General features: G+C 35.5%; 2 long non-coding RNA genes across 2 annotated transcripts; one reads left to right on the top strand and one right to left on the bottom strand.

The window, feature by feature from the left end:
- The first annotated feature begins 308 nt into the window (after positions 1-308).
- On the top strand, positions 309-19,528 carry LOC116554489. The gene is made up of 3 exons (XR_004270214.1): positions 309-322; positions 4,324-4,335; positions 19,452-19,528. It is a non-coding gene; the product is annotated as an uncharacterized LOC116554489 (long non-coding RNA).
- Positions 2,863-19,533, bottom strand: LOC116554490. The gene is made up of 3 exons (XR_004270215.1): positions 19,450-19,533; positions 18,451-18,454; positions 2,863-2,875 (listed from the first exon to the last, which is right to left on the bottom strand). It is a non-coding gene; the product is annotated as an uncharacterized LOC116554490 (long non-coding RNA).
- Between the last annotated feature and the right edge of the window lie 2,045 nt (positions 19,534-21,578).

The following is a 21,578-nucleotide window of genomic DNA, read 5'->3' as shown; positions in this document are numbered from 1 at the left end:
AACTGCCTGCCAGTGTTCCCTCCATTTAGGAAATATATAAATGTCATTAATCAATATAAATGTCAATATAAATTTTAGGAAACAGGTCGTAAAGTAGAATCTGTGTTGACCTAAGTAAGATGTAGACTATGTAGTAATCAAGTGATCAAATCTAGAGCCTCACTGCCTGGGTGTGACGTCTGGCCCTGCTAATCTCTTACTGAATTACTCCAGACAAGTTACTGAACCTCACTGTGCCTGGACTTTCTCATCTGTGAAATGGAACACATTAATAATAAATACCTTCACCTCATAAAAGTTTCCATGGGGATAGATTCAATAAGTGATTTTCTGCAAGTGTAAGTTACTTTATAATCAGTGCCTAGAACTTTCTAAGTCTTATAAGAGTATTTGCTATTATCATTGTTGTTATTGCTGCTATTAGTAACAACTTATAAATTTTGTTTGGGCAGTAACAAAATGCCAATCTTAAAAGTGATACAAGAAAATACTGAAATTGTATGGGATGTGTGTGTGTGTGTGTGCGTGTGTGTGTGTGTGTGTAGGAGCAAGAGTAAATAGATGAGTTGGTAATTGATAGAAGATTCATAAGTACAGACTGGAAATTGTACGCAATATGTTATAGATGTTGAATTTTGGAGTGAAAACATTTTAAAAAGTAAAACTATCGTATGCTTTGGTAATTTTAGGTTTAACGTATTGGACTGGACATTCACATATATTTTAATACATACATTACAAGTCTCAAGAGGCTACTGCATTGGCCCTCTGATATCTTCAGTGGTCTTACGATATTTGGGCGTCATGTAAATAAAAATATAGACAAATGGATGGATAGGAGTATGTGTGTGGGTATGTGCATGTGTATGTGTGTGTACAAGAGAGAAAACATGGTTGTATGATTGCCAAATTTTAATATTTTCAAGGACATAATTTTTTTAAAAACTGAGATGGCTACTGAGTAACCAGAAAGCTTAAAATAACAAAAAATTAAACTAGATGTCAAACACTTCACAAAACATTAGAAAAATAATTGACATAATTTGAAATCTCATGAGCTATATATAATAGGAAAGGCCAAGTGGCATAGTTTTTTGTTTTACTGCTAATGAATATCTATATAATTTAAATAAAGATTGTGACCAATGTGAGAATTTACTGTAACAGTCATTTCATGTCTCATAAAATCTTGCCTACTTTAAATTTTGAAATATACTAGAAAACTAATAGGCATCAAATTTTTTATGTACATTTAATGCTATGAATGTTGTTGGAAAATAATTTATAAATATATGAAACAGACTATGATCTGTGTTTCATCTATTGCATTCCCAAATAATGACTTTTTAGAAATAGGTTGTTCTGGCCGGGCGCGGTGGCTCACGCCTGTAATCCCAGCACTTTGGGAGGCCGAGGCGGGTGGATCACGAGGTCAAGAGATCGAGACCATCCTGGTCAACATGGTGAAACCCCGTCTCTACTAAAAATACAAAAAATTAGCTGGGCATGGTGGTGCGTGCCTGTAATCCCAGCTACTCAGGAGGCTGAGGCAGGAGAATTGCCTGAACCCAGGAGGCGGAGGTTGTGGTGAGCCGAGATCGCGCCATTGCACTCCAGCCTGGGTAACAAGAGCGAAACTCCGTCTCAAAAAAAAAAAAAAAAAAGAAAAGAAAAGAAATAGGTTGTTCTACAGTCATGAGCAACTTTAGGACTTATCTTGTTCAGTTACATTCAAGATTTTAAACATAGTCAAAGTCAAACCTCAAGTTTCCTTAATATGCAGATATTCATTCTTTCCTGCAACTATTCCTCAGGAATCTTTTCAGTAGCAACACTCAAACACTAAGGGGAATTAGAAATGACTAGATCTAAACACTCAAATACTTATGTCTTTCTCTTCTCTTCCTTCCCCTGATCCCTCTGCACATATAACACTGGCAAAAACCTTAGTCTTTGTGGGAAAGAAATTTAGGGCAAGTGGTGGTGTTAGACAACAAATTTTATTAAAGCACCAGTCTACAGCAGCAGCAGCAGCAGTATTGCTCTTCGTGGAGCAAAACTACCCCATAGGCAGTGCGCCAGAGTAGCAGCTCAGAGATAGTAACACAGTCATATTTATACCCCGTTTTAACTACATGCAAGTTAAGGCGTAGATTATGCAGAAATTTTTAGGAAAAAGGTAGTAACTTCAGGTTCATCAGATAGTTGTCATAGAAAGAGGCAGCAAATTTTGGGTGTTGTCCTGGCAATGGTAAACTGACGTGGCATTAGTAAGCATCTCTGATGAAAAGGTGTTTTTGCCTCTTCCCTGTTTCAGCTAGTCTTCAATTTGGTCCAGTGTTTGACTCCCCACTTCTGGAGTCACTCCTATGTTAACGTTTTGCCTTTTTTAAGGTCTCTATTTTGCCTATGTGTATTCACTTCATAAGCAAATATTCTCCCTGCCAGAGGGTACGTTAAGTTTACATTAATTAACCTTACTTAGGAGCTTGAGATGAGAGATCCACATTATCACCCTCAAAGCCAATATTTAAAATGGCAGGAAAAAAAACATGATCTTGTCTGGATCATGAGACCATCTCAGGGCCAGTGGGCAAGGGTCCGGAGTACTATGAATTTCTCATTATGAGTCAGATGGCCACTTCTGAGGCTGAAGTTTTGAAGATTGAGGATCTATTAATAGTAGAAGGAAGTAGATTGATTGATGTTAATGAATTGTTGCGGTTGCACTGAACATGTAAACTCTTGAAAACTGGTACATCTCAATTCAGTTTAATTAATGTCTAATGGACACTTTCTATTTCTCTGCTGGATAATTAAGCAAACTAAAGAATATCAACAAGAAACTCCATCCTAATATTAGTAATAATAAATGCTATAATATACTGAATACAAATAAAAACATAGCTGTTCTACCCATATATTTGACATTAACAACTAAACTTTGGGACAATGTATCTATTAATATTCTTCATTTGATAGCTAGAATTTCTGAGCAATGGCAATAATATAAACACTTCTACATGCTATAGGTAGTGTCACTACTAGAATTTATCTGATCCCCAAAGTCATGTTTTTCCATTATGGTCATTTATTCCTCTCTGTGTATCATGTTACTACAAATGGTCCAGACAACAAATACATAAGAAATTAAGAGATAATGTTTTAATTATAAGTATGAATTTAGTAGCAATATATCCTATTTAAGGGAGGCTAATTTCCCAGAAAAGCAAGAATCTTTTTCAGATGAGAGAGGAGGAATAAATCAAACTTTAATTCAAAACAATTTAATCTCTTATTAGTCACAAACACAAGAAACAGAGAAAAGACAAATATATATTTAGTAGATAAAATCTTTTGTAGGGCAGAACAATAATAAATTACATATGCAAATATGTAGCCTGGATAAGAATAATACCCGACTGCAGAAAGGTGTGATAAAGCAACTCTACCCTCATATAGTTACCATTATAGAGACTTTATATTTTTCCAGTTTATAGTTCTTCCTTTAGAATTGAAACTATTCAAGGTTATCATAAAATAATGGCACACACACTTTACTTCTGACATTACATTTATTTTCATAATTTATAAGTTTGGAAAAGCAAATGAACAAAGGCATGTGATAATTTTGAGTTTATACAAAATCAAATACATAAGCCTTAATAAAATTTGAAAAACATAATTTAGATGTTCTTATTTTAATGGATGGAAGTCCATTAAGCTCTGCAGAATTTAGTGTGTTTGAGTTTACTATTATAATACTGAAAAAATGTGGAATGAGGATGCTTGATGGTCTGGAGAGAACCATAGAAATAAAGAAAGGAGACATAAGGGAATATTCTAGACAGAGGAAAGTGCACAACGTGGACTATAAGCCCTTTCTTGGATGAGGCCTGTGTTGTATACACATTGATTCTGTTGTTTTGTTTTGTTTTTTTGAGATGGAGTTTTGCACTTGTTGTTCAGGCTGGAGTGCAATGGCACGATATCGGCTCACTGCAACCTCTATTTCCCAGGTTTAAGTGATTCTCTTGCCTCAGCCTCCCAAGTAGCTGGGGTTACAGGCATGCACCACCATGCCCAGTTAATTTTTGTATTTTTAGTAGAGACGAGGTTTTGCCATGTTGGCTAGGCTGGTATCAAACTCCTGACCCCAAGTGATCCACCTGCCTCTGTCTCCCAAAGTGCTGGGATTACAGGCATGAGCCACCACGCCCGGCCGCATTGATTCTTTATAGGGTGTAGCTTGTTGTTTCATATACATTTAGTTTATGCTAAATAAGTTTCATGTATTGATGGGACAGAGGCAAGAAAGTCCAGAATATATTAAAGGTAAGAATTGACATGAATATGCTAATTTTACAAGGCAACCAAAACAGAGAACCCAAGTTACTGCCTTAAGTTTGAAAGACTTCTACATGTCTTTTGCCCCAGTTTTATTGACTCATTTATACGTCCACCAAAAATTAGCATAAGGGACTATAATTGCTGACTTACAGCTATTCTATAATTCTAACAGAAACATCTAAAATGGATTCACTATACTAAGAAATTCTATTTAAATATAAAATTACAGGAAAACTTCCTGAAACTAAAACCCTGCTCTCATGATAATGGCATCATAGCAGAGGTAAATGTAGCATAACAGAATATAAATTTAAGGGTAAAAAGACAGCAGAAGGAGATTGTATTATAATAACGAGGTGAAATGACAGTGATGCACCATGAATAGTGAGTCTCATAAGGGTCAGAACATAGAAAATATATGTGTTAATGTCAGATCTATAACCTCCAGTTCTTACTCTTCATGAATATACTGGTTCTCATTTCCTATGTTTACTCTGGTGCTATTCATGTGAACAACCTTGAATTCAGGATGATAGTTATCTTGACTTAAGCACAGTGCTACAAAAAAAGCTAATTGGATTCTACTTATTTCCTGGCTTCCTGGTTGGGGAAAGCTGCAGGGTCTCATTGCTTAATTATTATTGACATACAGCATAATCAGAAGACAGTAAAATTGTAGGACTTCGCAGTAAAATACCAAAAAGAGCAGATATTCTATTTCCATCTAACTCTAACTGTCTGTGTTCTTAGGAATCCGAAATCTTGTCACATTCTCTATTGTTTTATTTAGGAACTCAGCTTTAATGGCAATCATAATATCTAACAGTTTAGTGAAGAATTAACTTTATCCAGGTCTGGCCTTTGTTCAATTTCTGAGGCTAAGCTCTAACAGCTTGGAATTTCCTGGGTCATGGAAGTATCTTTGTTGTTTTTGGTGGGCTCCTTGAACCACAATCAATTGTTTATGCTAACAGAGAGGACCCAAGGTAGGGACTTGTCATGCCAGAAAGGTCACTTGTCATGCCAGAAAGATCAGCCATGTGATTAGAGGATTGGGGTTTTTGACCACGTGAAATCAGCCTGATTTTCAGGGATGGGAGTGGGAGCCAAGGATTAAGTTCTGCTCTGTGGACAGGAACAAAATCAATCATGCCGACGTAATGAAGTATCCATAAAGAGTCTGAACACCGAAGCATGGGCAGGCACCTAGGCTGACAACAGTCTGTATTGCCAAATGTTGGTGCTAGAAGGGTAATGCATCCCAGAAGACACAGAAACTTCAGATTTGAAACCTTTCCAGTCCCATCTTCTTTCTTATGCATCTCTTCCTTTGGTTCTGATTTTATCTATTTGCTGTAATAAAACTTTATAAAAAGTATGGCACTTTCCTGAGTTCTGTGAATCATTCTAAGCCAGTTATCAAACCTAAGGGGAATTATGGGAACCCCAGATTTGTAGTCAGCTGGTTAGAAGTGAGTGTAGCCCTTGGGACCCCGCAAATTGTGACTTTTATAGTATTTGAAGTATTGGGCAGGTCTGGCAGCCTGGAAAATTGTGTCCTTAAGTTGAGTTTGGTTAAATCCCGTTACTACCATTTACTGAAGGTTCACTATATCCCCAGTCAGTATACTTAATAATTTAAAAGTATATATTACTGTGGTGGTCAGCCTTCAAGATGATTCCCAATAATTCTTACCTCCTGAGATTTGCTCATTTCTATGAGTAAATTGGGACTGATCTATTATGCATTAAGTATGACCTTCATAACAAGTAGATAATGGCAGGAGTAATGAAGTGTGACTTCTAAGGTATCTGCTTCCTCTTTGGCCTCTTGAATCACTTGCTCAGGGAGAGCCTTCTATCACGGTGTGGGGACACTTATTTAGCCCTATAGAGAGGCTCATGGGCTTACATGGAAACAAGTTAAAGTTGTTGGACAATAGTCCACACTCATTTGCCATCATTGTGATTGAACCACTTTGGAAGTGACTATTCCAGCCTCATCAGGATTTTAGATGACTCCAAGCTGAGATAATTCTGATTGCAACCACATGAGACCCCAAGCAAGAATTGCCCAGCTGAGTCTTTCCTGATTTTCTGACCTACAGACTCCATGAGCATAATATTTGATTGTTTTATGCCAGTAATTTCAGGGGCAATTTGTTGCACAGCATTAAACAAAATAATCATTTTCTATATTTAGTTTATTTAACTTTAACATTAGCATCTCAGATAGTAATTACCAACAATTTATTGATATCACAGAAATCTCTCTTGTAGAGAGTTTTCTGACTTCATTTTATTCCTTAGTAGTATTTGCAGTAGATGACCATTTTTTCTCTATGGTTTTCAGCTCACAGTAGATTCCTAATAGTTTTTTTCACAGTTTCTGGTTATTTTCTTGTGCATTCTTCTGAGTGTTTCTCCTTCCTGTCTGTACTCTAAATTTTGAAATGTCTTCTTTATTCTATCTTCATTATTTCTCTAATTACAGTCATCTTTTGGTATCCAAAGGGAATTGATTCCAGGAAAAACCCCCAACCCCTGCATATACCAAAATCCAGGGATGTTCAAACTCCTCATATAAAATGGTGTCATATTTGCATATGACCTACACACATCCCCTTGTTTACTTCAAATCTTCTTTGATTACTCACAATACTCAACATAAGGTAAATGCCATGTAAATGGTGGTTATACTGCATTGTTTTTATTTGTATTATTTTTATTGTTGTGTTGTTATTTTTATTGTTATTTTTTTTTGTTTCTGAACCTTTATGATTTATTGTTGGTTGAATCTGCAGATGTGGAGCCTTTGGATATGGAGGGCTCACTGCATGTTCCCCAGTTCCATGACTTTAAATATGATAATATTTCCAGTGCATGCATGTAACACTTCTGTCTCTTCCTGTGGCTCCACAATCATATATTCACATCTTTTCACATTTCCTTGTAAATATCTAATAGGCTTTTCTGAGATAATTTGAGTAAAATAAAAGTATCAACTAACATTCCCATCTCCATTCTAAGAGAAACTGCTTCCTCAACCCAGCATCTCTCCTTAGGGGGTTATCGGTCCTACTAACCACATAGTTATTGTGATGAAAAGAATCCTACAAATCATCTTCAATTTCTCTGTCCCTCACAACCTACATTCAATCTATAACCAAATTCTTACTGGCTCTGCTCTGCCCCAAGGTTTGCCTCAAACCTTAGGAACAACATTTTCACTACAGGCTTCATAGAACCAAGGCACCATCATCTCTCATTAAAACTAGAACAATCAACTGTACATTTTATTTTTCTCGTTTTTAATTAAAAATTTTCAATTGATGAATAAAACTGTGTATTTAATATGTACAACATGATGTTTTCAAGTACACACGCATTGTGGAATGACTAAATCTAGCTAATTGACATAACTACCTCACAAAGTTGTCATCTTTGTGGTGAGAGTACTTAACATCTATTTTTTTTCCTTGTTTTACACTATCCTGAGTTTAGTTCATTCTTCATATTCTTCATACTGCAACCAAAGGGATGCTGACATAACTTAGATCACATCATCACCACGTCAAAACATTCTTGTGCTTTCTCATAGCACTCACAGGAAATTCCACATTTCATGCCATGACTTTAAAGCCTGATGTGATTTGATCTCCGGTAACCTCGCTGATGTAAATCTCACTTTCATGCTGTCCTGATAACAATAGCTTTCTCAAATGTACCAAGATTGTTCTGACCGTAAGATTTTTTTTACCTCTTATTTCTTCAGTACAACCCATTTTGTGAATATTATCACCTAGATGACTCTTTCTCATTGTGCACATCTCAACCGAATACCACGGCTTTAGCAATGCTTCTCCTGATCACCCTGTTTAAAACAGCCTCCCTCCTCCTCTACTCTCTCTTTACCTATTTACACAATATTTGATAGTTACAATAATTTTGTAGCACTTACAATTGGAAATTATAGCTTTAATTTTTTATTGTGCTTTGATGCTTTACAGATAGATATTAGTAAGTATTTAAAAATAAAGTAAAATAAATAATAAATATTTCTGGAATCAATTAATCAATGAGCTCAAAAAGTTTAAGTAACTTGTCCAAAGCCACATACATAATAAATGTTTCTAAGCTTGTTTGGCTGAAAAAAGTTCCAGTTTTGTAAATATCACCACATGTAGTTAGCAAAACATTTTTATTCTTAGAGGCAGTTCCCTTGTTATTGGCAGAAGAATCATTTGGTGAATATTGACTGTTGACAGTCATCAATTCCAACCTCTTCCATTGTCTCTCGTAAACCCTGGAAGTTATGAGTGAAATTAAGGCATAAAATATACCTAAGTTCAAAACTGCACTTAATAGCTATGTAATCTTAGGCAAACTCTTTAACTCTAAATCTTTTTTTTTAATAATAATAATGATCTTAGTAATATATTTCAGGAAGCATAGATCAAAAAATATAAAGTAACAAATATTTAGGAAGAACAAGTTGGAAGAAAAAATGTATCTCTTATAGCATAGAGAAAACAAAATGTAAAATTGCAATTTGCCTTGTGCAACTGCAACCACACAACAAACATTTAAATGTCTGATACCTTCCTCATCATGTAAAGTATAAATTCCTCTTTTTATTATACCACTTATTTATACTATTTCTAGTCTTACCTGTGCTAGAAAAAAAATTTTAAGCTATAAATCCTAGCAGAAACTAAGACACAGAAATTTTCCTCATCATTTGGATAATGATCTCTCCAGGAAGCAGCACAGTTATGGTTCCAACCTTCTATCAGTTACCATAGGCTCTGAAAATGCCAGGAGTTGCAGTTCATCATCTACCAAAATGTGCCGTTTAGAAATAGTAAAAACATTATCCCTTGTTGGGACTCAGAACATGATACTCCAAAGTACTCTGCACTGAAGAAAACAGGAAAGGCCTCAAAAGCAATGTCTCTCATACCTTCTCCTACCTTCCTGTCTCCTGCCCATCTTTTATCCTGAAGAGAATTATGGAAATGTGAATTACTCTTCCCCAAGGAAGTCATAGAAACTAGATAGCCTCTCCCCCAAAGCCATAAAACCTAGAAAGATCACCCGCTTTCTTCTCCCTTCTTTCATGAAGACGTTCATTCCAGAGGGTTCTGTCTCATACCTAGAGGAAGAAATACTACCCAGACAGGCCAAGAAGCATATGAACAGACAACACTTGCTGGGTTTCCCCACTTAGTCTGCTGCCACCAGATCATACACTCTGTCCAATCACATTTCTACATGGCTGTCCATTCTTCATCTGTCCATGCATAAATAGACAGCTTTCCCTGAGTCTTCGGTCTTCATTTCTGAAGGTTCCCATGTCGTGTAAAATTTTATTAAATAAATCTGTTATGTCTCTCTCTTGTTAATCTATTTTTCATTATAGGAGTGTCGGCTGTAACCTTGCTGATGGATACGAAAATTAACAGACCATTCTACACCTGTACAAGTTTTTTGCCATATAATTGATTTGCCAATTATTTATAAGTGGATAGACGAATCAGTTAATAATCTTGAACACGGTAATATTTAGTAAAACATTATTTGCATATCAAGGATCTTTAGGCAAGAATTACACACATACCTCCTCACATACCCTACACAATTCCAAAAAAACGCAGTACGTCAGCACCACCATATATCTCTCAATTTTCCTGCAAAGCCATTTGATTTGTTTTCTTCCAGCCGAATCCTGTCCATGTAAAGTCAAAGTGCGTTTTTCTTACAATTTTTCTGTTTGGTTTTTACAAACCATAAATTGTTGCTTCATCATCAAGATGACTGAGGGTCCATCTTACACTGGCGTGTAATATACACTTTTTCCCCTTAGCTCACAATATATTACTTTTTGGCATCAGCAAGTCCCAATTGATTTTAGTCACAAATTAAATGCCCTGATGGTTGTAATATGGTGATTTATCACCAGAGTCGTCAGTGATTTTGTTTTGTAATGGATTTAAGAAAAGGATTGAGGGAAAAGGAGGTGAAGAGTTGAAACTCTCAAGTGTGCAGAGACTAAGTGTGAACAATTCATAAAGGTTTAGGCAAAAAAAAACTGCTACATTTGGCTATCAAGGGAGCTTTTGGGAAATTGAGTTATGGAAGGCAAACAACAGTAACTGTTTGAGATTAAGCTCTTTACTTTCTAAGTTTCATGTATTCTTCATTGCTTTGTATTTCTCTTGAAATTACCGAGAGAGAAAAATGCCATTTGTCAACCCATAAAGAATCTTCTGCTTAACTTCTGAGATATAAATATTTATTTTATATTATCTCAAATAAAGAAAATCTAGACAATTGAGGGAACACAGTAAGTGTAAGAGTGCTACATACGGATCTAGTGTGTTGCAGTCAGAATGTCTCCTAATGGTAATTAACAGAAAAGGGAGTCTCAAAATGGCTTACATAAACAAAATAATTTACTGGTTTCTGTATAAGTCCGTTCTCACATTGCTATAAAGAAATATCTGATATTGGGTAATTTATAAAGAAAATAGTTTTAATTGGTTCAAGGTTCCACAGGCTGTACGGGAAGCATGATGCTGGCATCTACTCAGTTGCTGGGAAATCCTCAAGAAAGTTAAATTTATGGCAGATGGCAAACCCAGAATGGAACATCTTACATGGCAGGAGCGGGAGCAAGAGAGATGGGGGAGGTGCTACATGTTTTTAATGACCAGATTTCATGAGAACTCACTCATTGTTATGAGGACAGTACCAAGGGGGATGGTGAGAAACTATTCATGAGAAATCTGCCCCCATGATGCAATCACCTCCCACCAGGCCCCACTTCCAACATTGGGGATTACAATAAGATTTGGTAAGAATGCAGATCCAAACCATAGCATTCTCCATTCTGAAGAACATATCCATAAATGCAGTAAATTGGAAGAAGAAGTTGTTATAGCTTCAAGTTATTTTGTTATTATTAAAATTATGAATATTTTGTCTGTATTTGGTAAGCAAGGCCTGTATTATTTTGTTAATCTGTCTTTGGTTCTTTAACCTAAAGGAGGCTTTCATTTTTTCATTTGAGGGTTACTGACAACATTAGAGGACATTTTTCCTTTTACCCTTTCTGTTAGTGTACTAGGGAGGCTGCAACAACATAGCATAGTTGGGTGATCTAAACATTATTGGCTCACAGTCCTGGAAGTTAAAAGTCCAATATTAAGATATCAACAGGCTTGATTCCTTCTGAGGCTTCTGAAGGCTGTGTGGTTTAACTGTAGATGACTGTCTTCTCCCTGTCTTTTTCTGTTTACCTTTTATGAATGTATATGTCCAAATTCCTCTTTTTATGATGACCCCAGTCACATGGAATTAAGGCCTACCTTAATTATCTAATTTTAACTTGATTACCTCTTTAAGGATTCTATCTCCAAATGAAGTCACATTCTGTTATATTTTCTTAGGAGCTAGGACTTCAACATGTGTGTTTTGGACAACAGTAGTCAGCCCATAACATCCTCTTTGTTCACAGAGCCTGGCAACAAGAGATAAACATGATCTTACTGACTGTATTCTGCACAGTGCCATGGGGTTCTGGTCTCAACTACAGCCTACTTGGGGTCCAAACTGCTATACCAGTATCTCTCAGCTTTCCTTCCTCTGAGTTGGTTCCGTTCTCTTTTTCAGTATCTGGCTTTCAAGAATAAAAGCCTTTGACTTTGAAAAATTATTTACAGCTAGAGTCATCCAGGAAGGTGGCAGTGGAGAGTTTATATTCACAAACTTACAGAACAAAAAGAAACACCCAGAACTTTCTTGAATTGCCTTAATTTGTGGAACGTATTCATCTTTCCGGATTTCTGTCTATGGTAGGAGGTGTGTGTGGAATTTCGGTACTGGCTTAGCTTAGATCTTTTCCTGCTACACTTTTATAATATGATAGACAAATCAGTTTCACTAGATGAACATGAGTAGTATGTGGAGAAGGGATCCTTCCTCCGGAGAAAATTACATAGTATTATTGAAAGCAGAATTAATAATTTTATGGAGTCAAAAAAAAGGAAAATTAAATAGGGAATGATAATCATCTGTCTTATTTTAAATTCCTGGATGTTTTTGCCAATCTAACTTTACTAATGAATGCTGGGGGGAGAAGACATTTGAAGATTTTGATAAATTTTTATCTCAAGTGTACATTCTCTTTGAAGTATCTACTTTCAGGTTTTGTTTAAAACTCAATCAAATGTTACTGCGTTTTTGTCCTTTTAAAAGCTTTTATCTAGCAGTCTTCCAGCATAATTTTATTTCCTTTTTAAGGAGCTTTTATCTTCCCAAGGTATGTCATGAGACTAGGTGGTAGATAAAACAGTACTGAGAAGACTTAAAAACATACTTACAATCGGTTCATATTGGGAAATAAAATGTAGTATTTATATTCTTATTTTTGTCATCGTAATCATAAATATTTTGTTGATGTTTTGGTAGTTAGAGATAAAATACTTGTGAACTTTTATTATTATCTTAATTTTTATCTTATATTTCTCAAATTAGACACTGATGTATTTATATTGAAAGAGAAAACAAAAATAATGACAGCTTTTGACTTATCACACTATTACTTTTGCTAATAGCCGAAACCCAGTTTTTTCCTTTCCAAATCTGTGATCATGACAGAGCTGAATGGACGTGAGTGATTCTCCTCTTCTTCCTTCATGAAGAAAGACCTTGCCTTAGACATGGAATGAAAGGACATATGAAAAAAACAGAGGTGTTTTGCAGAGACAACAGTCAGTTCAATCCTTATCTGATTGTAGTGACAAAAGAAAATACTAAAATAATAGAGAAACAATATAAAGCCCTAACGATAGACCAACCAATTTATAGAACAAATAATAGTATTCAATTACATATATCAATTGAGATGTCCACATTCATATATAGATTGCATCAATTGGTGCTGCATGAGGGTAAACAAATCTTGAATATAAGAAGATAAGTGAAGAACAAAGGAATCAGACTTACATTAGGGTACCTTTTTTAGAAAACATGTTTATTATAATGCACTTTAATAGAAGTTTATTTTTATTGTCAAGATAATGTAAAAATATTTATTTAGTCAACTAACATTAAGTACAAGAAGCTATTCTAAATTCTGGTATTATACTCAGTGAATAAAAAGAATGAAATCTTCTCCTTGCATGAACATGACTTTCTAGTGAGAAAAGATTAATGATAAGCAAATAAATGTGTACATATATCACTTACCAAGCTCTCTGGACTGCACAAAATATTTACAAATTCCATCCATGTTTCTACCATATTCTTAAATGTATTTTTCTGAATTGAGGCAAGCTCAAAAGCCTGATGCCACTAAATATATCTCTTAGGACTTCTGTGCTTTGACAAACATCTACACTTAGCACTGCATGATTTTTTAATTCCAATAATCAATTATTCACACTAACAACTACAGAGAAACCCGTGGTCATCTATTTCTATACTTCTGATTAATCTCATATTAGAGAGTTGTATGGGTACATCCAATAATAGTGATTCCTAAAACGTGAAAGTACAGTTAGAGGGACATAGAAGTATAATGAGAAATTGTAACCAAGAGGATGAGACTCACAGATCGTATTTCATCACCTTAAGGAAACTACACAGTTATTCACTTGCTCAAATGCAATAAAAGTTTAAGCTAGGTAGTTTTATTTTATCTACAAGAAACTCTAAAAATTTAGCCTAAAATGAGATGAATCCAAAATAATGTAAAGGAAGTACAGATTATCTTTAAATAAATATTTGTTTTGCTCAAAATATGTTTATTTAGTATTACAGCCTAGACCAAACTTTGATTCTAAAAAAAAGTTATTGTATTTTAAATTTATTTGATTATTTGATTTGAACACATTTTATTGAACAGTGTTATGTTAGGAGTGTGGGCAAAAAAAAATAAAAAGCACTTTCTCAGTTATCAGAAACAGACAAGATAGAATAAGATTTAAAATTAACATATGTCTAGACACAAATTCTAAGTGCCATGTCACAGTCCAAAATGCTAGGAAACTGAACAATGGGTGCTATCATTGCTGGTTGCCTTGTTGAAGAAGGTAGAATTTGAGATTAGGTTTATGATATTGGTAGGAACTGTCCAAGAGAGAACTTTTGTATAATAATTGTTTTAGCGTTCTATTATCTTGTAACACATTGTCCCAAGCACAGTGACTTAAAACATCACACACTTTTTAATTAGTCTCACCCTTTCTATGGATTGGGAATTTGGACAAGACCCCTATGGGCCCTCTTTTTAGGGGTCTCACATGCATACAATCAACACAGACCGACAATGTCTGTGTTCTCATCTGGAGGTTACACGAGAAAATAATCCAGTTCTAAGCTTTTAAAGCTGTTGGCAGAATTCATTTCCTTGTGGTTTTATGACTGCAGTTCCAGGATTTGGTTGGCAACTTTCTGGAGGCTGCCCTCAGATTCTAGAGGCCAATTGTAGTTCTTTGCTATGAGGGCATATTCATGTATCACATCTACTAAAATAGATTTACCTAACATAATATAATCATGGGAGTGATGGCCCACCTGGTTTTCCATATCGTATGCACTAGAAGCAAGGTCCAGCTTGCACCAAAGGAAGTTTATTAAACACCAGGAAAAGAGACATTATTGCAACAGAATTTATTTGCCACAGGAAAAAACAACTCCCTAAACTGAAGTAATTTACAATTCATTTCTTGCTTATGTCACATTTTGGTGGCTACAGAAACTACTGTGATGTCATTATAAATGTCTTATCTCAACACACAGGCTAAGAGAGCAGTTTCTCTTTGGGAGATATCACTAGTGCAGTAGAAGGAAAGGGGCAAGAGAGATGATTGAGATTGATGATCCTTTTAAAACAACTGCTAAGATGAGTTCATTCACATTTCATCAATCGGAAAACATCACATAACAGTTAAGAAGAGACATGCAATACTCTTGACAGTGAAGGAAAGAACAACCATTTGAAAACAACAGGACAATCTACCAGACTTTGAAATAAAGATATTAGGAAATATTTCATGATAGTCATACAACTGAAAATTTATGCAGTGTGTATAAAATATTCAAATGTTTCCAAGTAGAAGAAATCTATTCAATATAAATTTAAAGTTTTGGTCAATTTCAACCTTTGTACTTTCACCATTTTAACATTCTTACATTATGTTTGACTATCCCAAACCACCATTCAAATATTAATTTTTTTAAAAATTCATCTGATGATGAAGACACTTCCATTATTTTGAATAGAATCACTGCCTATTAATGACCAATAGATATTTAAAGTATTTTGCAGTCTTTGTTTAGCAGTATTTACCTACACAAGATCTTAATATTTGTTATTTTAAGGATTATATAAAGTAACATGGAAATTAATGTAATTTTTATTTTCAGATTTTATAAATTTAATATAGTTAAAGCAAAAAAAATACAACTGGGAATGCCGGCTGGGCATTCAATGTGAAAGTTAATTAAAAAGTTTAAAGTGTAAAGAATATACTTAAAAGGAAGGTTTAATCAATTATTTCCTTTGTATGGTTTTGGTCTTCAGGACCTGTACACACTTCCCAAATTATAATCTGTTTGATTGACTTTTGTACCTATAATTAATCTAATTCATTTACTTATTCAACAAATACTTAGTGAATACCTAGCATGCAGTAGTTATTGTTCTAGATTCTGGAGACAGGGCATTTAAAAACATTTTAAAATTTCTGACTTTTGGAGAATAAAGTTTTGTAGTAAAAGATAGCAAGTGTCTAATCAGAATGTGTCAGATAATGTCAATGTATAAGAAAAATATAAAATGTGAAAATGGATAGGAAAAGTTGCAGGTAATTGGAATTTCATGTAAGGGTAAATATAAAAGGACTTACTAAAAATATGGCATATGAGTAAAAGACCTTAATGAGGTAATAGAGAAGACCATTCCAATATTTAGGGGAGAAAGATGCCCTGCAAAGGATTCAGTGAGTGCAATATTATATGGTGAGATGCTAGTAGAAAATCAACAAGTGCTGTTGGACCCAAATTGTATAAAATGAATTGAAGCTTTTGATGTGGAACAAATAAAACCTACCCATTTGGAAAATGTATCTGACAGTAACATATGAGATGTTGTCACAGGAGGGCAGAATCAGAAAATCCAGTTATAGATTTTTCATTAAAGTTTTTGGTAATCTGGGCAAAAGATAAAAAGTTGTAGCAAACACTGTCAAATGGGTGCTGAAAACCTTTGCTCCCTTTTTCCTTCTGGACAACCAACTTGATTGCCATGTTTCCTTCTTTGCATCCCTTAATTAGAAAGATGGCCATTCCTTAAATCTAGGGTTAAATATTGGTTGATTACGTTATAAGAAGGCAGTTCTTTTCCTTCTGCTAGCAAATTGACTTAGTAGTGAATATGTCAACTAATTGTTGCTAGTGGCATTAAGAAAATTTTTTTCAGAATTTCTGGTTAATGTTTTTGCATTAGTAAAAGACACAGAAGGAAGAGTCCTTGTCAGTAATCTTTTTTCTAGACATGGCTCTATCTTGGGATATATTTTCTGTTTATTATGTGAAAAAGCCTAATATATATAAATCCTAATACGGAGTGAATTCTTGACATAAAAACTGAAAGATACTATGTATTTGTTGATTTCACTGAGATGCTGAATTCAGCTACCTTGGGATTGTCACAATTCAAGGCTTCATTTAAATTATCTTATAACAATTTCTTACTACTACAACCAGTGAAGTTGAGATATTTCTCTTGTTATAGCTTAAAACTTTCTGAGTAAAACATAAGGAATGTAATAATGCCATAACATAGAGTAACACTGGGGATAAAAAGAATGGGCATTAAGATAATCCATTGGAAGCTTTCCATCCGACAGACTTTATTCTGAACACTTGACAACAATTATTTCATTTAATCCTCACAATTACCCTGAGAAGTAAACTACATTTACTCCAGAACATATGTTCTATTTTCCTTGGTATCAAGCTGTTGCTAGAAAATGGTGGCCTTAAAGGAGCTACATTTCCCAGGCTCCCTTGCAGCTGGGACTTGCGATGTATTTTAGTCAATGCTATGTGAATTGAATTGATGAGGTACCTTTCTGGCTCCGACCCACAAAAACCTTGCACATGGTGCTGCATCACGACTTTTTTCCACTTCCAGGTGACTGACCTGAAAAATAAATTTTGGGATTGGCAAACCCAACAACATCCTGTATTTGTGAATGACAGCAAGAGGGGAGAGCATCCTTGGCAACTTTCTAATAGACTTTAAGTTATTTTACAAGAGCAGGAAATGAGCTTGTATTGAGTAAGGAATAATGTACTATTGTTTGTGGCTTTTTACATATTTTTTTTCTGTATAGGACATAGCCATCCTCTAATTGAGGGCATGGAAACTGAAATGTGTGTGTGCATGCACATAGAAGCCTGCATGTGTGTCTGAATATCTGCCTCTATGTGAGAATGCACATTCCTAGTTGGATTTTGGTACTGAGGTAGTATTAGAATACAATAATTAAATACTTTTTAAATGTTTCCTTTGTTCTGGATCCCTTTAAGTGGCCATGGGGCTTATTATTTTCAGAATATTTTGTGGAAATCTCATATGAAATGGCCTGCTGATAATTTTATTTCTATTTGTAACCATTGTTCTATTTAGATTTAATATCTTTTGGAAGGTTGATGTTGATGTTTTATTTTTTCATAGTGCTCAGTGATTGCAAAAAAATTGTCTAGATGTGAACATAAGAGTCTCATATGATGGGTTTCTGTGTGTGGTTAGACATTATCTTTGAAAATAAACGGGGTTTTTTTGTTGTTGTTTCTTCTGTTCTGGGGGTGGGTTAGGTTGTCTCATAATTTATTAGTTCTATCACTTTTTGTTTTGCTATTCATTAATGTCAGTGTTTACATTTGTTAAATTCAGATCATTCAACTTTTCCAAACCCTATTGATAATTTTTAGTGTCTTGAATTTGATTTTTTTGATAATACACATATATACAGCTTTTATCTTCTCTTAAAAACCCTTTTATCTATATCTCATCTACATTTACACATAACTTTTTAAAGTACCCTATTTCAGTTTGGGTTTGCTTTTTGATATGACAAGGTCTTTAAAAGAGTTTTATTTGTTTCTTTTCTTATAGCATGGTATCATCATCATCATTTTATATTAATCTCAAGTTTTATTACACTGTTTTCCATAGTATTCCAATACTATTAAAATCAGTGAAGTTATCTTCTTATCAATGCTAATGGGTACTAAAGTGATTCAAATGTTTCCTTTGGGAGTGTTAAAGTGTTCTACATTTGTTTGTGTTTTTTCTTTTCTTAAAATTGGTATCTCTAATTCTGTCCCACTATTTAATGTAGGATAATGCATTATTGGTCAGAGTAGTAGTCAGACAGGATTGAGAAATCCACCATTTTTTTATTGCATTTTAGATTTTGGCGTACATATGAAGAACATGCAAGATTGTTGCATAGGCACACATGTGGCAGTGTGATCTGCTGCCTTCCTCCCCATCACCCACATCTAGCACTTCTCCCCATGCTATCTATCCCCAACTCCCCACCCCCCACTGTCCCTCCCCTATTTCCCCCCAAGAGACCCCAGTGTGTAGTGCTCCCCTCCCTGTGTCCATGTGTTCTCATTGTTCAACACCCGCCTATGAGTGAGAACATGCGGTGTTTGATCTTCTGCTCTTGTGTCAGTTTGCTGAGAATGATGGTTTCCAGGTTCATACATGTCCCTACAAAGGACATGACCTCATCGTTTTTTATGGCTGCATAATATTCCATGGTGTGTATGTGCCACATTTTCCCTGTCCAGTCTATCATCGATGGGCATTTGGGTTGTTTCCAGGTCTTTGCTATTGCAAACAGTGCTGCAATGAACATTCGTGTGCACGTGTCCTTATAGTAGAACGATTTATAATCCTTTGGATATATACCCAGTAACAGGATTGCTGGGTCAAATGGAATTTCTATTTCTAGGTCCTTGAGGAATTGCCACACTGTCTTCCACAATGGTTGAACTAATTTACACTCCCACAGGGGATATCACCACAGATTCCACAGAAATTCAAACCATCATCAGAGATCAATACAAACAGCTCTATGTACATAGGCTAGTAAACCTGGAAGAAATGGATAAATTCCTGACACTTGCCTCCTCCCAAGCCTAAACCAGGAAAAGCCGAAACCCTGAACAGACCCATAACAAGGTCTGAAGTTGAGGCAGCAATTAAGAGCTTACCACCCAAAAAAAGCCCAGGACCAGACGGGTTCACAGCCGAATTCTACCAGACATACAAAGAGGAGCTGGTACCATTCCTTCTGAAACTATTCCAAACAATCCAAAAAGAGGGAATCCTTCCCAAATCATTTTATGAGACCAACATCCTGATACGAAAACCCAGCAGAGATGCAACAAGAAAAGAAAACATCAGGCCAATATCCGTGATGAAAGTAGATGCAAATATCTTCAATAAAATACTGGCAAGCTGATTGCAACAGCACATCAAAAAGCTAATCCACCATGATCAAGTAGGCTTCATTGCGGGGTTGCAAGTCTGGTTCAACATACGCAAGTCTATAAGCGTAATTCACCACATAAACAGAACCAAAGACAAAAACCACATGATTATCTCAATTGATGCAGAGAAGGCCTTTGACAAAATTCAACAGCCCTTTATGCTAAAAACCCTCAATAAGCTAGGTATTTACGGAACTTATCTCAAAATAATAAAAGCTATTTACGAAAAACCAACAGCCAATATCATACTGAATGGGCAAAAACTGGAAGCATTCCCTTTGAAATCGGGCACTAGACGAGGATGCTCTCTCTCACCACTCCTATTCAATATAGTACTGGAAGTTCTAGCCAGAGTAATCAGGCAAGAAAAAGAAATAAAGGGTATTCAAATAGGAAAGGAGGAAGTCAAATTGTCTCTATTTGCAGATGACATGATTGTATATCTAGAAGACCCCATCGTCTCAGCCCAAAATCTCCTGAAACTGATTAGCAACTTCAGCAAAGTCTCAGGATACAAAATCAATGTGCAAAAATCACAAGCATTCCTATACACCAATAACAGACTTAAAGAGAGCCATATCAAGAATGAACTTCCATTCACAATTGCCACAAAGAGAATAAAATACCTAGGAATACAACTAACAAGGAACGTAAAGGACCTCTTCAAGGAGAACTACAAGCCACTGCTCAACGAAATAAGAGAGGACACAAACAGATGGAAAAACATTCCATGTTCCTGGTTAGGAAGAATCAATATCGTGAAAATGGCCATACTGCCCAAAGTAATTTACAGATTCAACGCTATCCCCATCAAGCTACCAATGACATTCTTCACAGAAATGGAAAAAAACACCTTAAACTTCATATGGAAACAAAAGACAGCCCACATAGCCAAGTCAATTCTGAGCAAAAAAAAAAACAAAGTGGGAGGCATCACACTACCAGACCTCAAACTATACTACAAGGCTACCATAATCAAAACAGCATGGTACTGGTACCAAAACAGAGATATAGACCAATGGAACAGAACAGAGGCCTCGGAGGCAACACAACATATCTACAACCATCTGATCTTTGACAAACCTGACAAAAACAAGCAATGGGGAAAGGATTCCCTGTTTAATAAATGGTGTTGAGAAAACTGGCTAGCCATGTGCAGAAAGCAGAAACTGAACCCCTTCCTGACACCTTACATTAAAATTAACTCCAGATGGATTAAAGACTTAAACATAAGACCTAACACCATAAAAACCCTAGAAGAAAATCTAGGCAAAACCATTGAGGACATAGGCGTAGGCAAGGACTTCATGACCAAAACACCAAAAGCATTGGCAACAAAAGCCAAAAGAGACAAATGGGACCTAATCAAACTCCACAGCTTCTGCATGGCAAAAGAAACAGTCATTAGAGTGAATCAGCAACCAACAGAATGGGAAAAAATTTTTGCAGTTTACCCATCTGCAGTTTACAAAAGAAGACATGTATGAGGCCAACAAGCATATGAAAAAATGCTCATCATCACTGGTCATTAGAGAAATGCAAATCAAAACTACATTGAGATACCATCTCATGCCAGTTAGAACGGCGATCATTAAAAAATCTGGAAACAACAGATGCTGGAGAGGATGTGGAGAAATAGGAACACT

The sequence above is a fragment of the Sapajus apella genome, unplaced genomic scaffold (assembly GCF_009761245.1).
Source record: "Sapajus apella isolate SASKATOON/1434 unplaced genomic scaffold, GSC_monkey_1.0 scaffold14, whole genome shotgun sequence".
In the NCBI taxonomy this organism is placed as follows: Eukaryota; Metazoa; Chordata; class Mammalia; order Primates; family Cebidae; genus Sapajus; species Sapajus apella.
This window is presented reverse-complemented; position numbering and strand designations above follow the sequence as displayed.